Source organism: Megascapheus bottae, chromosome 11 (assembly GCF_031878675.1).
Source record: "Megascapheus bottae isolate mThoBot1 chromosome 11, mThoBot2.hap1, whole genome shotgun sequence".
NCBI classification, from domain to species: Eukaryota; Metazoa; Chordata; class Mammalia; order Rodentia; family Geomyidae; genus Megascapheus; species Megascapheus bottae.
Genome location: NC_143519.1, coordinates 32002702 through 32016888, shown reverse-complemented (window position 1 = coordinate 32016888; position 14187 = coordinate 32002702). Strand labels below are relative to the sequence as shown.

The following is a 14187-nucleotide window of genomic DNA, read 5'->3' as shown; positions in this document are numbered from 1 at the left end:
TGAATGTGACTGTATCCCCATATTACATTACCCTGACAGTAAAAGAAAAGAAAAGAAAACTTGCCCATAATTTTCAATCTTCTAGGAGGATTTTAAATATTATTAGCATTAATCATAATTTCCATTGACATCTAAATTAATTGGTAGTATCAGTTATATTTTAGAACTACTAAATTTGGCAAAATACTAATCATATTAATTTAATATAGTAGTTACAAGGGCTCTATTTCATGTGTAGAAACTAAATTTAAATGTTCCTTAATGAATCAATACTCAATATCCAGGAGCCAGAACGTAGCCCCAGTAAATAATTAGCTTAGAGGCTTGCATTTAGTTTGATTTATAGTGAATATACCTCTGACAGTAAGGCAATGATTCCAATAACAGATTAAACAAAAATAATTTGAGGGATGCATTGGGTAAATTCAGGAAGAGGAGAAAATCAAAGAAAATTAGCTCCTTCTTAAAATTAAAAATCAATAAGAACCTATAATCAATATTTTTAGGAGGGAAAATTAGATTTGATCTGATTGGCATGCCAATCCTGAACGACTGTGGGAGTAAAATATTACTATTTGAAAACTAGATTTATTTAAATCCAATGATAATTATTTATATAATTGAACATTAAAGCATGCCTTACACAGTGATTATCATGGCAAAGAAATAATTTAAAAATAAAAAAATGATTTATTGATGAAGGAATATGCTAATATGTAAATTCTACAAATCTTAATATTAGCTGAGAGGTCAGGTAGACCTCTCAATAATCAAAACTTTTAAGAAGCAACAGAAATGAGATAAAATGCAAGAATATTCTTACTAACTCTACATTCTTGCTATTAATCTCTTATAATATTATTTCATCTAAAACATTAGGTAATTTAAATAATTGTTTATCAATTCCTTAATTGAATGTGTTAAACAAATTCAATCGTCCAAAGGGTAGCAGAATATTTTCAATACTGATAAATAATAACTGTTTCTTCAAAAATGGACAAAAAGAACTCATATGCTATTTTTAGTGTTTGATATGTGTGAAGAAAATAGCTTTTAAATATTTATATTTATATTCTGTTTAGATGTCTCATTTACTTATCTTACTTGGTAAAAACTATGCACAGATAGCCCAGAGAAGCAACAGATAGCCCAGAGAAGCAACAAAGACACTTTTTTGAAATACCTCAATATACAAGCAGTCCTAGTCTTGACAGAAAGTATAGATCATGAGGAAGAGAAGGTTAGTGACCCCAACCTTGTAAGAGGAATTAGTGATTATTTTCTAAATATACAGGAATATTTAGATGTATACGAACTAAGTGAGGAGTGATAGGATAGTGGCTGAGAAGGTCACAGATAAGAGAATCATCCTGACCTATTTATGCCACATCTGACACTGTGAGATTTATTCTTAATATTTTGTGGAAAATGTAACTAGGAAGTGAAAAATTTGAATATTCTGTCCATGCCATTATGTCAGGTTGAAAATTCTCTATACAAACAAAAAGAAACCCCAGTTATAGTTGGCTTAGAAAACTTGTCCATTCTACCTGTAGAATATACTAACCAAAGACATTTGAGAAGACTTAAAAAAATTAAAACAGTAAATCATGAATGGGACCCTGGAAGAGAAATACCAGCAGCTGCTTCTCAGAAAAATCAAGCAATGGAATTTGCAATGAGCAGAAGAATTAATGGTGGGAAGTAAAAGCAGTCATTTCAGATAATCATTTTTTGCCTATTATATATTATTATTATTATTAATATTATTATTATTTTAAAGGTGATATACAGAGGAGTTAGAGTTACATGAGTCAGGTAATGAGTACATTTCTTTTTGAATGGTGTCACCTCTTCCTTCTTCTTGATTTTCCCTCCTAACTCCCATCTGAAATAGTTATATAGTTCACTTTCACCATAGTATCTAGTGAATATCATTGCTAAATTAGTTAGCCCTTTTCTGCACCATTTATGTATTCCTCATTACCCTCCCCAAACAGATAAATTCGCATACAAGTCAAAAAGTATAAATATTTTTTTAAAAAGTGACAAAGGTGGTTGGGGTGGAACAGTAAAATAACAGAAAACCTACTGTTTCCATTTTTTGGAGGTAATTTTGATAAACATCATTTTATTTGATTAAATGTATATAGCTATTATGCCTTTGTGAATCTTTCCTAAGAATATCCTCCTTTCTGTGAATATTTAGAATGTGCCTATAAATTTACAAATAAACAATGGATGGCAAAAGCCAAAAATAATTACACTTAAACATCATAAAGTAAATGGAGAAGATTTAACCTAGAATGCAAGTGCGCTTTAGATTAGGATTAAATATTGGAAACCTTAGAAAACATGTTTGAATGGCTTTGAGCAGGGCGATGACTTCTTACTGAAACCACAAAGGTTTTTGAGTTCACTGAATTTTAGTTCCAGGTAGCAGGTAGTTTTAGAAGGAGAGGGAAGTCAAAAATACAATTTCTAAATCTCTTACAAGTATCCAACTGAATGATGTGGAGAGAACAAAGTAGAAGGCTAAAACAGTAGCACAGTGGGCCATTTACAGTAAATTATAGGTAGATTGAGAAGACATAAAAATAGAGTTTATGTCAATATTAGATGAATCGAGAAATTTTTAACCAATTGATGTATTTATTTCTGTAAAACAACTACAGTAAGGTTTTTATAGACATATATGAACTTATTCTAAATGTATATAAAAGGGCGTCAGTTAATAATAGCTGAAACAATGCAATTTTATTTTTTCCTTTCAACCGTTAATTTTCAGATTTCAGCTCACATTATTATTGTTTTTCCTTTTAGGCCTGTTTTTTTTTGTCAGGACCCAGAGTGAAAGAGAAAAACAATAGATCCCTTTTAGCTCCAGCTCTTATATATATTCTTTTTGAGATATACATGTATACTGCTGCCCATAATTATATATTTTAGCTTAAAGAAAAATAGAACATTTGATTCCTGATGAATAACATAATATACTTTCTTACAAGCAAACTTACTTGCAGTGCCAGACACAAAATGTCACGACGTTCTTTAGCACTTTTCTACAGACATCAATGTTTTTATTCCCAGCTCAGCAGAGTTCTATATTCAGTGACTTTACAAAGTCATTTGAAGGGAAGTTGCTTGGTGAGAGAGAGGATGATAGACTTCTCCATCTTTTAAGCAACTGAAAAATGCTTCAGCAAGACAAATATCATAGCATTCTTATTCTTGCTCCTCTTCCCTCCCTATCCCTGTCAACTGAACAGGTAGATAGAGGAAAAAAGAAATCCAATCCATTATAGATATTACATCTAAAATAACAGAATAGTCGGCTTGAATTGAACAAATTTGTGTTTTCAATTATATCTATGTAATGTACAACACATATTGTAAAATAAAGTGAGCAGTTTCCTTTGTCTTCCTATGTAAATTTCAGTTGAATTCCTAGCACTCCTATGAGGAATGATTTCAGTATATGTCTTGAAGAGCAGTTAGAATTTCATAAAAAGGACACAAAAGGGCAGGAGAAATAGAAAAAATGGAATAAATGTTATTGAAGAAAAAAATGAACCCGAACAAATAAAGTAGTTAATTACATTTTTATAGAAGTTTGTGAATAGTGGGGTCAAGTCTATTGCGATCGAACTGAGAAAATAAATGTACCTTCCATGAAAACAAATATGAAAGAACTTTTTAAATATATTTTAAGGACCAGGTTTATTTAGTGAGTAAAATACCAGAGGCCATCACAGGGGAGGTTGCGAGACTCTCTTACTAATTTATAGTAGTGACATTAGGTTCTTTCTTGTCCATAGAAACAGTGAGAGGCACACTATTTCCTTGATTGCAATATTCTGATAGATCTTTCAGTTCTCAAACACTCCTGGATTGAAACAGCAACTATAAGCTGAAAGAAGATTTCCAACACAGTAGAAAAAAATTAGACAACTTCAATGTAAAACCTTTGAGGAAAGGGAGGGCTGAGACTTGGAGTGAGAAAGAAGCTAGTTCAGGGGCTGGGGATTTATCTCAGCACAAGAGCCCTTGCCTGGCAAGTGCAAGGCCCTGAGTTTGGTCCCTGGCTCTGGAAAAAAAAAAAAAAGAAGCTGGTTCAAAGTTTAGACAATCTGAGGAGAAACTCAAGACTGTTGGATTAGTACCAAATAGAAACTTCCTAGAGAGTTCATTTAATTGTAAAGCCTGACTACCTTATTTCAAAATCATACACATTCAGCTCAAGTAATTCTAGGAAGCTATTATATTGGTACTGAAACAGAATATATGGTATAATACCTATTAGATTTTTTTTTTAGATTTTTAAATCTACCTTTAGGGGACAAAAAGATGAGAAGTATCAATACTCAAGAAATAATGCACCCACTACCTGAAGAATGTAACTGTAGCCCCTCTATTCATTATCCTGACAATAAAATAAAAAAGAATAAATTCAAACATTCAGATACATTTTTTGTCATTTAAACAGCTTTCTTGTTTTGATTCTTTTGCATCTGTTGGCATTTTTAAATAGCTACGTAACATGCTAAGATCAACAGAAGTCTATCAGTTAGGGTAAAAAGGAATGTAAGACTTTTTAGCCTTGAGCTACTGAAGATTGCAGTTATTGTGTTGCTGGCATCCTTGGATATATTTGAAATTCCTATCCATCTCTGTATGTTTATTTAACACTTTTTCTTCTGATATTAAAGATGTTCTTTCTAAGAATGTTCATGGAAAATTACTTCACTAGAAAAACCTGAGACAAAATACTGCCAAGGATCTTGACAGTCTATTCTGGATTTCTTTTTAGGTTCTTAAGTTTTAGAATAGGAAAAGAAAGAGCATTGACTGATTTGTGCCAACGAGTTTCTATGGAGTTTAATTTTTGTGACTGACTGCATAATAAATCATAAGACAACAATGGAAGAAGAAATAGATACTCAGTGTGTTGCACATTGATACAACTTCTCATGTTTTTGTCCCTGTTTCCGTCCCCCACACCCTGCCAATCATCTTGTTTCCCCATTTTCCCTTCCCTATTTCAAGTAAACAAATATACAATATACCAGGTAACAAACAAAGATATAGTAACTCCATGAGATTAAGCATAAGGGAAAAAAGAAAAGAAATAACATAGCACATTAAGAACAATCATCAAAAAGATAAACCTCTTTTTTCCATATATTTTATTGTGATTAATAGAAGGGTTACATTATATTCACCAGATAGAAGGTGCATTACTTCACAAACATTGATACCCTTTGTCATGTCTTGGTCCCCATTTCTCTTTCTCCACCCATGCCCCTCATCTTTTTCCCCCCTTCCCTATCCTATTTCAAATAACCAAATAAGCATTTATACAATATATCAGATAACAAGGTGAAATGCTGTAACAATATGAGATAAACAAGGGACAGCAAAAGTGATGACAATAATCACTCATTGTATGGCTTTTGTTTCTATATCCTGGAGGTCCTTTCATTTAGCATCATACTATATGGTCTTATGTGTCTAGGTTTTGTTCTAGAAAAGATAAATCTCTTGTTTCCATATCCTGGAGTTCATTTCATTTAGTCTCATCTCATATGGCCTTATGTGCATAGCTTTTGAGCTATTGTGATCCTCTGCTAGTAGCATCCAAATGTGTACTAATTATTACAAATGAGGGAAACCATGGAGCTTATGTTCCTTTGGGTCTTATTTACTTTATTTAAAATTATTTTTTCCAAGTCTTTCCATTTCCTTACAAATGGGGCAATGCCATTTTTTTCTGATGGCAGCATAGAATTCCATTTTGTAGAAGTACCACATCTTCTTGTTCCAATCATCTCCTGAGGAGTATATTGGTTGGTTCTATATCTTAGATAGTTCATTTTGTAAGAAATGACCAGAACACAGCTCATATGTTCTGAAAGGGTGTGATGAGTTTGAGAGTTGAACAGACTTATTTAACTCCAGGCAAACTCTTGTTCTACTGCTTGTAAGTTCGGTTATCTTTGACAAACTCTCCTGAACTTCTGAAGCTTAGATTTCTTGTGTGCAAAAATGAGTATACCAATCTCTATGAAAAAACCATGAAGTTAAATGAGACAAGTCATAAAAGAAAATTCATCCTGGCCCATTGCACTGGTGACTCAAGAGATGTGATCTGAGGACTGACGTTTGGACCCTCAAATCCAGGAGACTCTTATCTCCAGTTAATTAGCAAAACAGCCAGAAGTAGAGGTATGGCTCAAATGGTCAAGAACAAGCTGTAAGCATAATCATGAACATAAGTTAATGTACTATGTTATCTCTCATCTCTTTTGCTGTCCCTTGGTTATCTCATATGGATACAGTATTTCACCCTGTTATCTGATATATTGTACATATGCACTTTTGGTTATTTGAAATCGGATTGGGAAGGGGGGAAAACAAGATGAGGGACATGGAGGGGGGAATGGAACCAAAACATGAAAAAAGGAATCAATGTATGTGAAGTAATGCACCATCTATCTGGTGAAAAAAAAAAAGAATAAACAAGCTATTGGCCGGAGCCATAGCATTGAATTACAATTCAGAGAAGGGATGAACATTTATTTCCTTCAAGAATCTATGATGTAAGCGTAATTAACACCAGTTTACAGGTACAGATGTCCCAAGAGGATGAAAAAACAAAGCCCATGGCTTTGATTGCTGCGGTTATACTGACTGGGGAGTTCAGGGCAAGGAAAGGGCATAAGGAAAGTGAACATTGAAGGCCAGACTTTACTAAGTTTCGAAGTAATATTTTTACCCCCAAAATGTGTATATAGATTCTGCCTAACTTGTAATGAATCAGATGCCATTTCTCTTTCATTTTTTGCATTGAAATGAGTCATTTCCCCCTGGGATATGTCAAGGCACTATATAAATGGTTGATGCAAGAAGTGTGTGTGCATGCATGTGTGCGGGCATGTATGTGCACTCATGCTCACTCTTGTGTACATAAGTGAGTATGTGGGCCGGGAGTTTGGCCTAGTGGTTAAAGTGCTTGACTAGCATGCATGAAGACCCGGGTTCGATTCCTCGGTACCACATACATAGAAAAAAGCCAGAAGTGGTGCTGAGGCTCAAGTGGTAGAGCTCTAGCCTTGAGAAAGTCCAAGGACAGTGCTCAGGCCCTGAGCTCAAGCCCAGGACTGGCAAAAACAAAAAAACAAAACAAAACAAAAAATAAGTGAGTATGTGCTAAACCTTTCTTCAAATTTGAGAAGTATGTTGAAGTATTTTTCAACATCATAAACAAGTTATAAATCAGATCTAATCAGTATGGAATCTAATTATAATTAATAATTGAGAAATATTGAAATATAGAACCTTTGATTTTTGTATTTTTTGGTGGGTCATGGGTGGTGTCCTGAGCTCTCCACCCTACCCTTGAGCCAAGCCCCACTTCACATTTTCTATCAGCTAACTGGAGATAAGAGTCACAGGTTCTTTTGTGCAGGTGCTGGCTTTGAACCTTTATCCTTAGATGTCAGCCTCCTGAGTAGCTAGGATTACGGGTGTGAGGCATAGCATCCGGCTGAACCTGGATTTTTAGTGATCATTTAGGCCAAGCAGCATAAGCATGATTTATCACAAAACAGAACATTTTATTTGTGGGCAATATGTTAAAAGAACTATTTATTTATTTATTATTTAGTTTTATTTTGTATTTTTTGCCTATTCTGGAGCTTGAACTCAGGGCCTGGGCACTGTTCTTGGGCTTTCTCAAGACTAGTTCTATCACTCAAGCCATAGCACTGTTTAAAGCTTTCTTTTTGTGTATGTATTGAGGAATTGAACCCAGATCCTCATGCATGCTGGCGAACACACTGCCACTAGACCATGCTCCTGCCATGAAAAGTATTTTTTGTATTGTGCAAAATTGTGTAAATCTCTATGTCTTTATCTATTCATCTATATCTATATGGCTATTAATATCTAGCTAGCTAGCTTTATATAGAGATAGATGCATATATATTTGTAGATAGATATAGAGATATTGGTCTATTTATATGTAGAGTTATGCATAGTTAGAGACAAAGCTCTCTATATATAGATCTGTAGATATATGTGTAGATAGATATAGACAGTTATATACATGTAGTTATCTACATACCTATCTACACATATATCTATAGATCTATAGAGACATAGATATATGTATATAGATATGTAATATCTGTTTTTATCTCTCTAGGAATATATTTATATTTATCTATCTATATATTTATAGATACATATAGATATATCAAGATGTATATCAATATATACGTATCTGAAGAGATACAGAGATAGATGGATATTGATTTACATAAATTTATATATATACATATAAACTATAGCAGCATAATTAAAACTTCCATTGTTTCATTTGTTCCATGTGTGGTGGAGAAATGTTACAAAACATAACTTTGTGAACAATTGTTATTTGAAACAGTAAGCACAGTAAATAAGTTGACTGCAGAGTACTGAATTAATATTATAGTATGTGCTGGATTTTAAATTTTATCTCAGTTGCATTGAAAATAAATAACCTTATCAAAAGGGATCATAGAACTTATTTTATTACTTATATGTGTTTTAATATATATTAATTTGAGAAATATATACATAATTGTAAAACATGTAAGACCAGCACAATGAACACTAAAACACTTAATATAATCTGTATTCTCATTTACTTCATAATTTAATGTAAGTCCATTTCAAACTGAACCTTAATATAAAATTATAGGAGTTCAAACTATGATAAATATTGTATACAATTCGATTTAAGGTGCCTGGTATATTGTATATGCATTTAATTTTTTATTTGAATCAGGGAACAGAAGGAGAAAAGCAAGATGATTGGGAGCGGTGGGGAGAGGAAAAGTGGAAGAAAACCCTGGGAAGGGGGTATCAATGTTCAAGAAGTAATGTACCCACTACCTGATGAAAGTATCTATAACCCCTTTATATATAACCCTGCAATAAAAAAAAGAATTGAAATGAGTTTTTTCAACAATTGACCTTTTTTGTCCACTTTTGTGCTTCCAGATTAAGGCCATGGTAAGGTACAAAGTAAATAATTATTAAAAATGGACTGAAGCAGAATTACAAATATTTCATGCTTAATTTTCATTAAGAAGTATAATGTTCAGATTAATAAATATTAAGCAAAAAATTAAATGACCACAGAAATATGGGTTTCCAGTAGGTTGCATTTTTTGAAATGAAGTACAATATTGTTGATACTATATTTTATTGTATTAGTCAAGGAAACATTATGAGTAAGAAATTTATTTGTATGTTTAATAATGTCAAATTACTGTATGTAAAAATAGAGGATAGCTGTAAAATCCATCTCCTGTACATACTGAGCCAGTGAAAATATGTTAGTTTTTGTGTAATCAACCAAATATTGCTATTAAAAGGCAAAGTATTAAAACAAAAACTCACCACCCTAATCCAAATATGGGATTTTTTTCAAACATTGCAAAATCTATTTTCCTAAAATGATGGTTTTAGAAGTGTTGAATTTTTTTATGAAGAGCCTTAAATTATTGCCAAATGCTTTTCGAATATCCTAAAATATATCTCCAAGCAATTTTAAAGCTACATAGGTTCATATTTAAATTGAAACATAACTTTTTCATAATTTCAACTGCGTATATTTATTCACTTTCAATTACTTCCATTATCAATTTTCAGCTCAAGCACATTTTCATAAACATAATTAGAAACATATATATACTTATGTATGTTTTAGTAACACAACTTAAAAAAAAACTACAAATGAATGTCAAAGCAAAAATTATAATGAAAGGAAGACTGAGAGAGATCCCTTACATCTGTACATTCTAGGCTTGTTAGCATTTGCAGAAGTGCTGGAAAGGCTCTAATTTCAAACTTCCATCATATCAAATTAATTAATTGATTAGTTAATTAACATGTGTACTACGTAAACTCATAGGATCTATAAAACTTTAGAAGTTATTTTCTTTTAGTTTTGCTAATTTCAGCCACATTATAGCTATATACATATATATGTAAATATATATATATGTTTCAGTCAGTGTATGTATAATTTTCTATATTACTATTTTGTATTTTTTGAATCTTATAGGTTTACCTTCCCACAATATTCCACAATACTGTTGTGCTATAAAGAAAACATGATCAATGAGGCACACATGCTTTATTTGAAGTACCAAAGAGGAAACAGAAGTTTAAGTGTATCAAACATCCTCCTTTATCTGAAATAAAATGCTTATGTTATTTTTCTTATTTTCTAAGAAGCTAATAAACCACTTAAATAAAAAAATATATAAATCATTCTATTTTGTGATTTTTTTTGTTCTCTCTCTTTTTCTCTCTTTCTCTCTCTCTCCTTCTCTCTCCCTCCACAAGATTGTCTGATAAAATGGTCTGCTTCACATTTGCCAGAAATACTTATAGTATTATCATAGAAAATTTAAAAACCAAAATGCAAAGAAAAATGAAATAACTTGTCTAAAATTACCTAGATTTTTAGAGTGGTATTTGATATTTTCTCTTAAGGATTTTGCACAGCAGCCTATTCTTACATGCCAAGCAATCTTTGCACAAATGGAACCCTCATTTATCTAGTGTGCTAAAAGCAGGATTGTTCTCTTCTTTTCTTACTTCTTCAATAAATCATTGCCCAAGGACTTTTGGCAGTCTTTTCCTGAAAAGACTTTCACAGCAATGAAGCATAAAATGTAAACCTGAAGGGACAAATCAACAAGTCAACACTTTTAAGTCCAAATGTTCTTAAACTGGACAAAATCCACATTTGCTAAATAGAGAGATTAAGATGGATTTTGCATGTGACTGCCATGAAAACAGATCTACTGAGATTCATTTCCACACCCTTTCTACCCAGTCAAAATAATCCATATGAGTAAGTTACAAAAAATATAAATGTATAATTCTTTCCTGAAATCATTTTCTGACACTTGGTTTCAGTCACATGAACAATCTTGAGTTTGTATACATTCTCTCAGCATTGTAATGTTGAATTACTTTGTTTTATTCTAATTTTGACTTTATATTTTACTATTATTAATTCATAGCAATTTTCAATATATTAGTCTATTTGAAATCTAATAGGATCGGAACAGGAAAATTGGACATGTTCTGCTGCTTTGGATGTTTTTGCACTTTAATTTATTTATTTATTTTTGTATCTTTCACATGCTTTATCAAAATAGCTGAGCAGGTCAATGGTTAGAATTTTGCTGTTAGCATGTTTGTGCTGAAGACTGAATATACTGCCTTACCACATGAAAACTTCCCTTTTAGATAAGAGATAGTCTTAGAAAGTCTCAGTAGAATTGTTTATTCAAATAGGAGGAAACACTTTATTAATACACAAGGATAACCTAGTCCATTAAAGCAATTAGGATTCATTTTCAAATCCATTTAGTACATTATATGTTTTAAAAGCAAAAGTAATGACTCATATATTTGGTCAATTTTATTGTATCATACACATGTTTATTTAGAATCTTTGTTTGATAAATTTGTTACCTGAAATTTATCTAAACATCCACATGATAGTTATACATGACACTAACATTTTGTCATGATAGAAATTAAAGTCAGCTCAGAAGCAGTTGTCTGTAGTAGAAGAAATGCATATATATTTCCCAAAGCTTCTTTAATCACCCTTCTCTACATTACACATTGTACTTTTGTTTCATCAACTGATCTGAAAATGTTGCTTATCATATCTTAGAAAATATCTCTGGTGTATTTTCTTGATTTCCATTGAAGGCATTACTTTTATTTAGATGAAATACTCAGAATTTCCATTTATTAATTTTCTTTGCATTATTTTCTGGATATGTTAATTGGATCGGCACATCTATTTCAAACTTGTTTTAGAAAAGTGTTTATGATTTCACTATTAGTAAAGTTTATCTTGATTTTCACCTATACAAAAATTCCTTAGTGAAAATTTATATAGCAAAGAAATAAAATTTAAGTAACATTTTCTACTCCTTGTTTACAATTTTTCTGGATATTCTCATGTCTGAATAGAAGCACACACATTCACACACACATACATCCACAATCACAGAGAGTTAGCCTTCCATATCCATGAGACGTGACATCTAGATACTAATGATAGTGTATTTGAATCTATTATATTAAATTCCACATTATTTGTAATGTAAACTTTGCATACATCATTTATTCGTGTAATTATTGGAAGAATAATTTTACTACTTCTTACAATGCTACATAAATTTTAGACATACAGTAGTACTTTATAAGCTATAGCAATACAATAGCTTTTACATGTTCTTTATTTCATGGAATCTTTTACAACTGTTATCAGTCTATATAATAAATTAAATACACAAAATACAGAATTCAGGAATATTGAAGACTGATATTACCTTGCAGGGCATTTATCTGTATTTGAACACTCTTAAATTCTATGTGCTTCCTTCCAATGGACAATGACACAGAAAGCAGTCGTATTCACATCCATACTGGTTTCAACCTACGTGATGAGCCATAAGAAGGATGCCTAGGAGGAAGAAAGCAGAAACGGAATGAGTCCTTTGCAACTATTTTCTCTGCTTTCTATTTTCTACACTGGGCTCACAATTCTAGAGCCATCTATGAAATAGTGAGGAAAGCTTTCACAGTATCAGAAACAAAGACTAGCTGTCTAACTCTTTTACCTCATATCAGCTTTAGACATTCCTCTTTGGTTAAACTTTTTCTCATTATTGTAAGCCCCGTTCCCTTCTTTAAAAAATACTCTGAGAGTGGATTCTAGCTTAAGTCTGCTCATGTCAGTACTGAGAACCTTCAGGCTACTATGAAATTGAAATTATTCATGAAATTCCTTGGCTTTAGTTTTACTTTGTTATTAAATAATCTTCCAGAACTGGAAGTCTAAAATAATAAAGAAGGCTCATCCTAACTTTTCCTAGTTCTAAAATACATCCCTCTGATTTTCATATACAATATTACTTTTTAAAAAATCATTAGCATCAAATAAATTACTCAAAACACACAACTTATGCTTTAAATGGATACTTTATTACTCATTATTGACTTTGTGTCTTCACCAAACTCGATGAAAGATTTTAAGATAAAAGCATTGCTTTTAGTCATATAAAAACTTACAGGAGGCCTAAAATGTAGTAAATGAGGCTGGGCACGGTGGCTCACGACTGTAATTTTAGCTACTCAGGAGGCTGAGACCTGAGGATTGCTGTTCAAAGCCGGCACAGGCACTAAAGAATGTGAGACTCATCTCCAATTAACCACTAGCAAACAGGAAGTGGCTCTGGCTCAAGGAGTGGGGCGGTAGTTTTGAGCTAAAAATCTGAGGGACAAACCCCAGTCCAAGAGTCCAATCCTGAGGACTGATACGAAAAAAAAATGTGATAAATGGCTAATTTCTTATTTTCTGCATGTGATTATAAGGAAACCTTATTTTATCAATTATTAGTCAGTGCTGAAATACTTTAAGCACTTCTATTAATATCAACTTAACGTAACTTAAAAATATTCTCCATTTATTTGTGCTCTATACATTGCTCTGAAAACAGCTAATAGACAAATTGGGACTATCTCCAAATCTTCCTTTCACTCAACTTTCCTTTTTTCTACATCAAAATAAGATCAGGTTTTTAAGGCACTAAATATTGAATTCATATATTCAAGTAAGGAATCTCATAATTATCAACAATTTATGCAATAACAGAACTTTAAAAAGCATGCCTATATTAAACTTGATAATTAATAAAATGCAAAGTGTAATCCTGACAATTTCAGCTTGATTTTAAGGTATTTTGGGGAGGACAAAATGTATTAGAAGTCCAGCTGTGTTTCCAAAATGACATTTATTTTAATTTAAACTCAATCTATTTTTACTTTAATGACATTGCCACTGGCTATTTTATGAACAGTTGCTTAGATTCAAATTACAATATAACTTTATAATTAAAAAGTTTTATTTCTTTTTAACTACAATAAAAATAATTACATTATGTGAGTTGTTCTGAAAGTTCTTAGTTTTACGGTATACTGTCATTGCTGAATACTCATTTATGACAAAACCTCTAAGCACATAGATGATAGAGGCACATATGCAGATATCTAAATTTATTGAAATTTCTTATTTTATGTTAATAAATATCATTGGATTTT

At 31.9% G+C, this 14187-nt stretch overlaps 1 long non-coding RNA gene across 2 annotated transcripts in view; it reads left to right on the top strand.

The window, feature by feature from the left end:
• LOC150056880 (uncharacterized) overlaps window positions 1-10221 on the top strand; it is a 474030-nt gene extending 463809 nt beyond the window's left edge. For both annotated transcript variants that reach the window (XR_016537005.1, XR_016537004.1), the window contains one exon: window positions 10115-10221. This is a non-coding gene — a long non-coding RNA (uncharacterized LOC150056880). The remainder of the gene's footprint in view (window positions 1-10114) is intronic.
• The last annotated feature ends 3966 nt before the right edge of the window (window positions 10222-14187 follow it).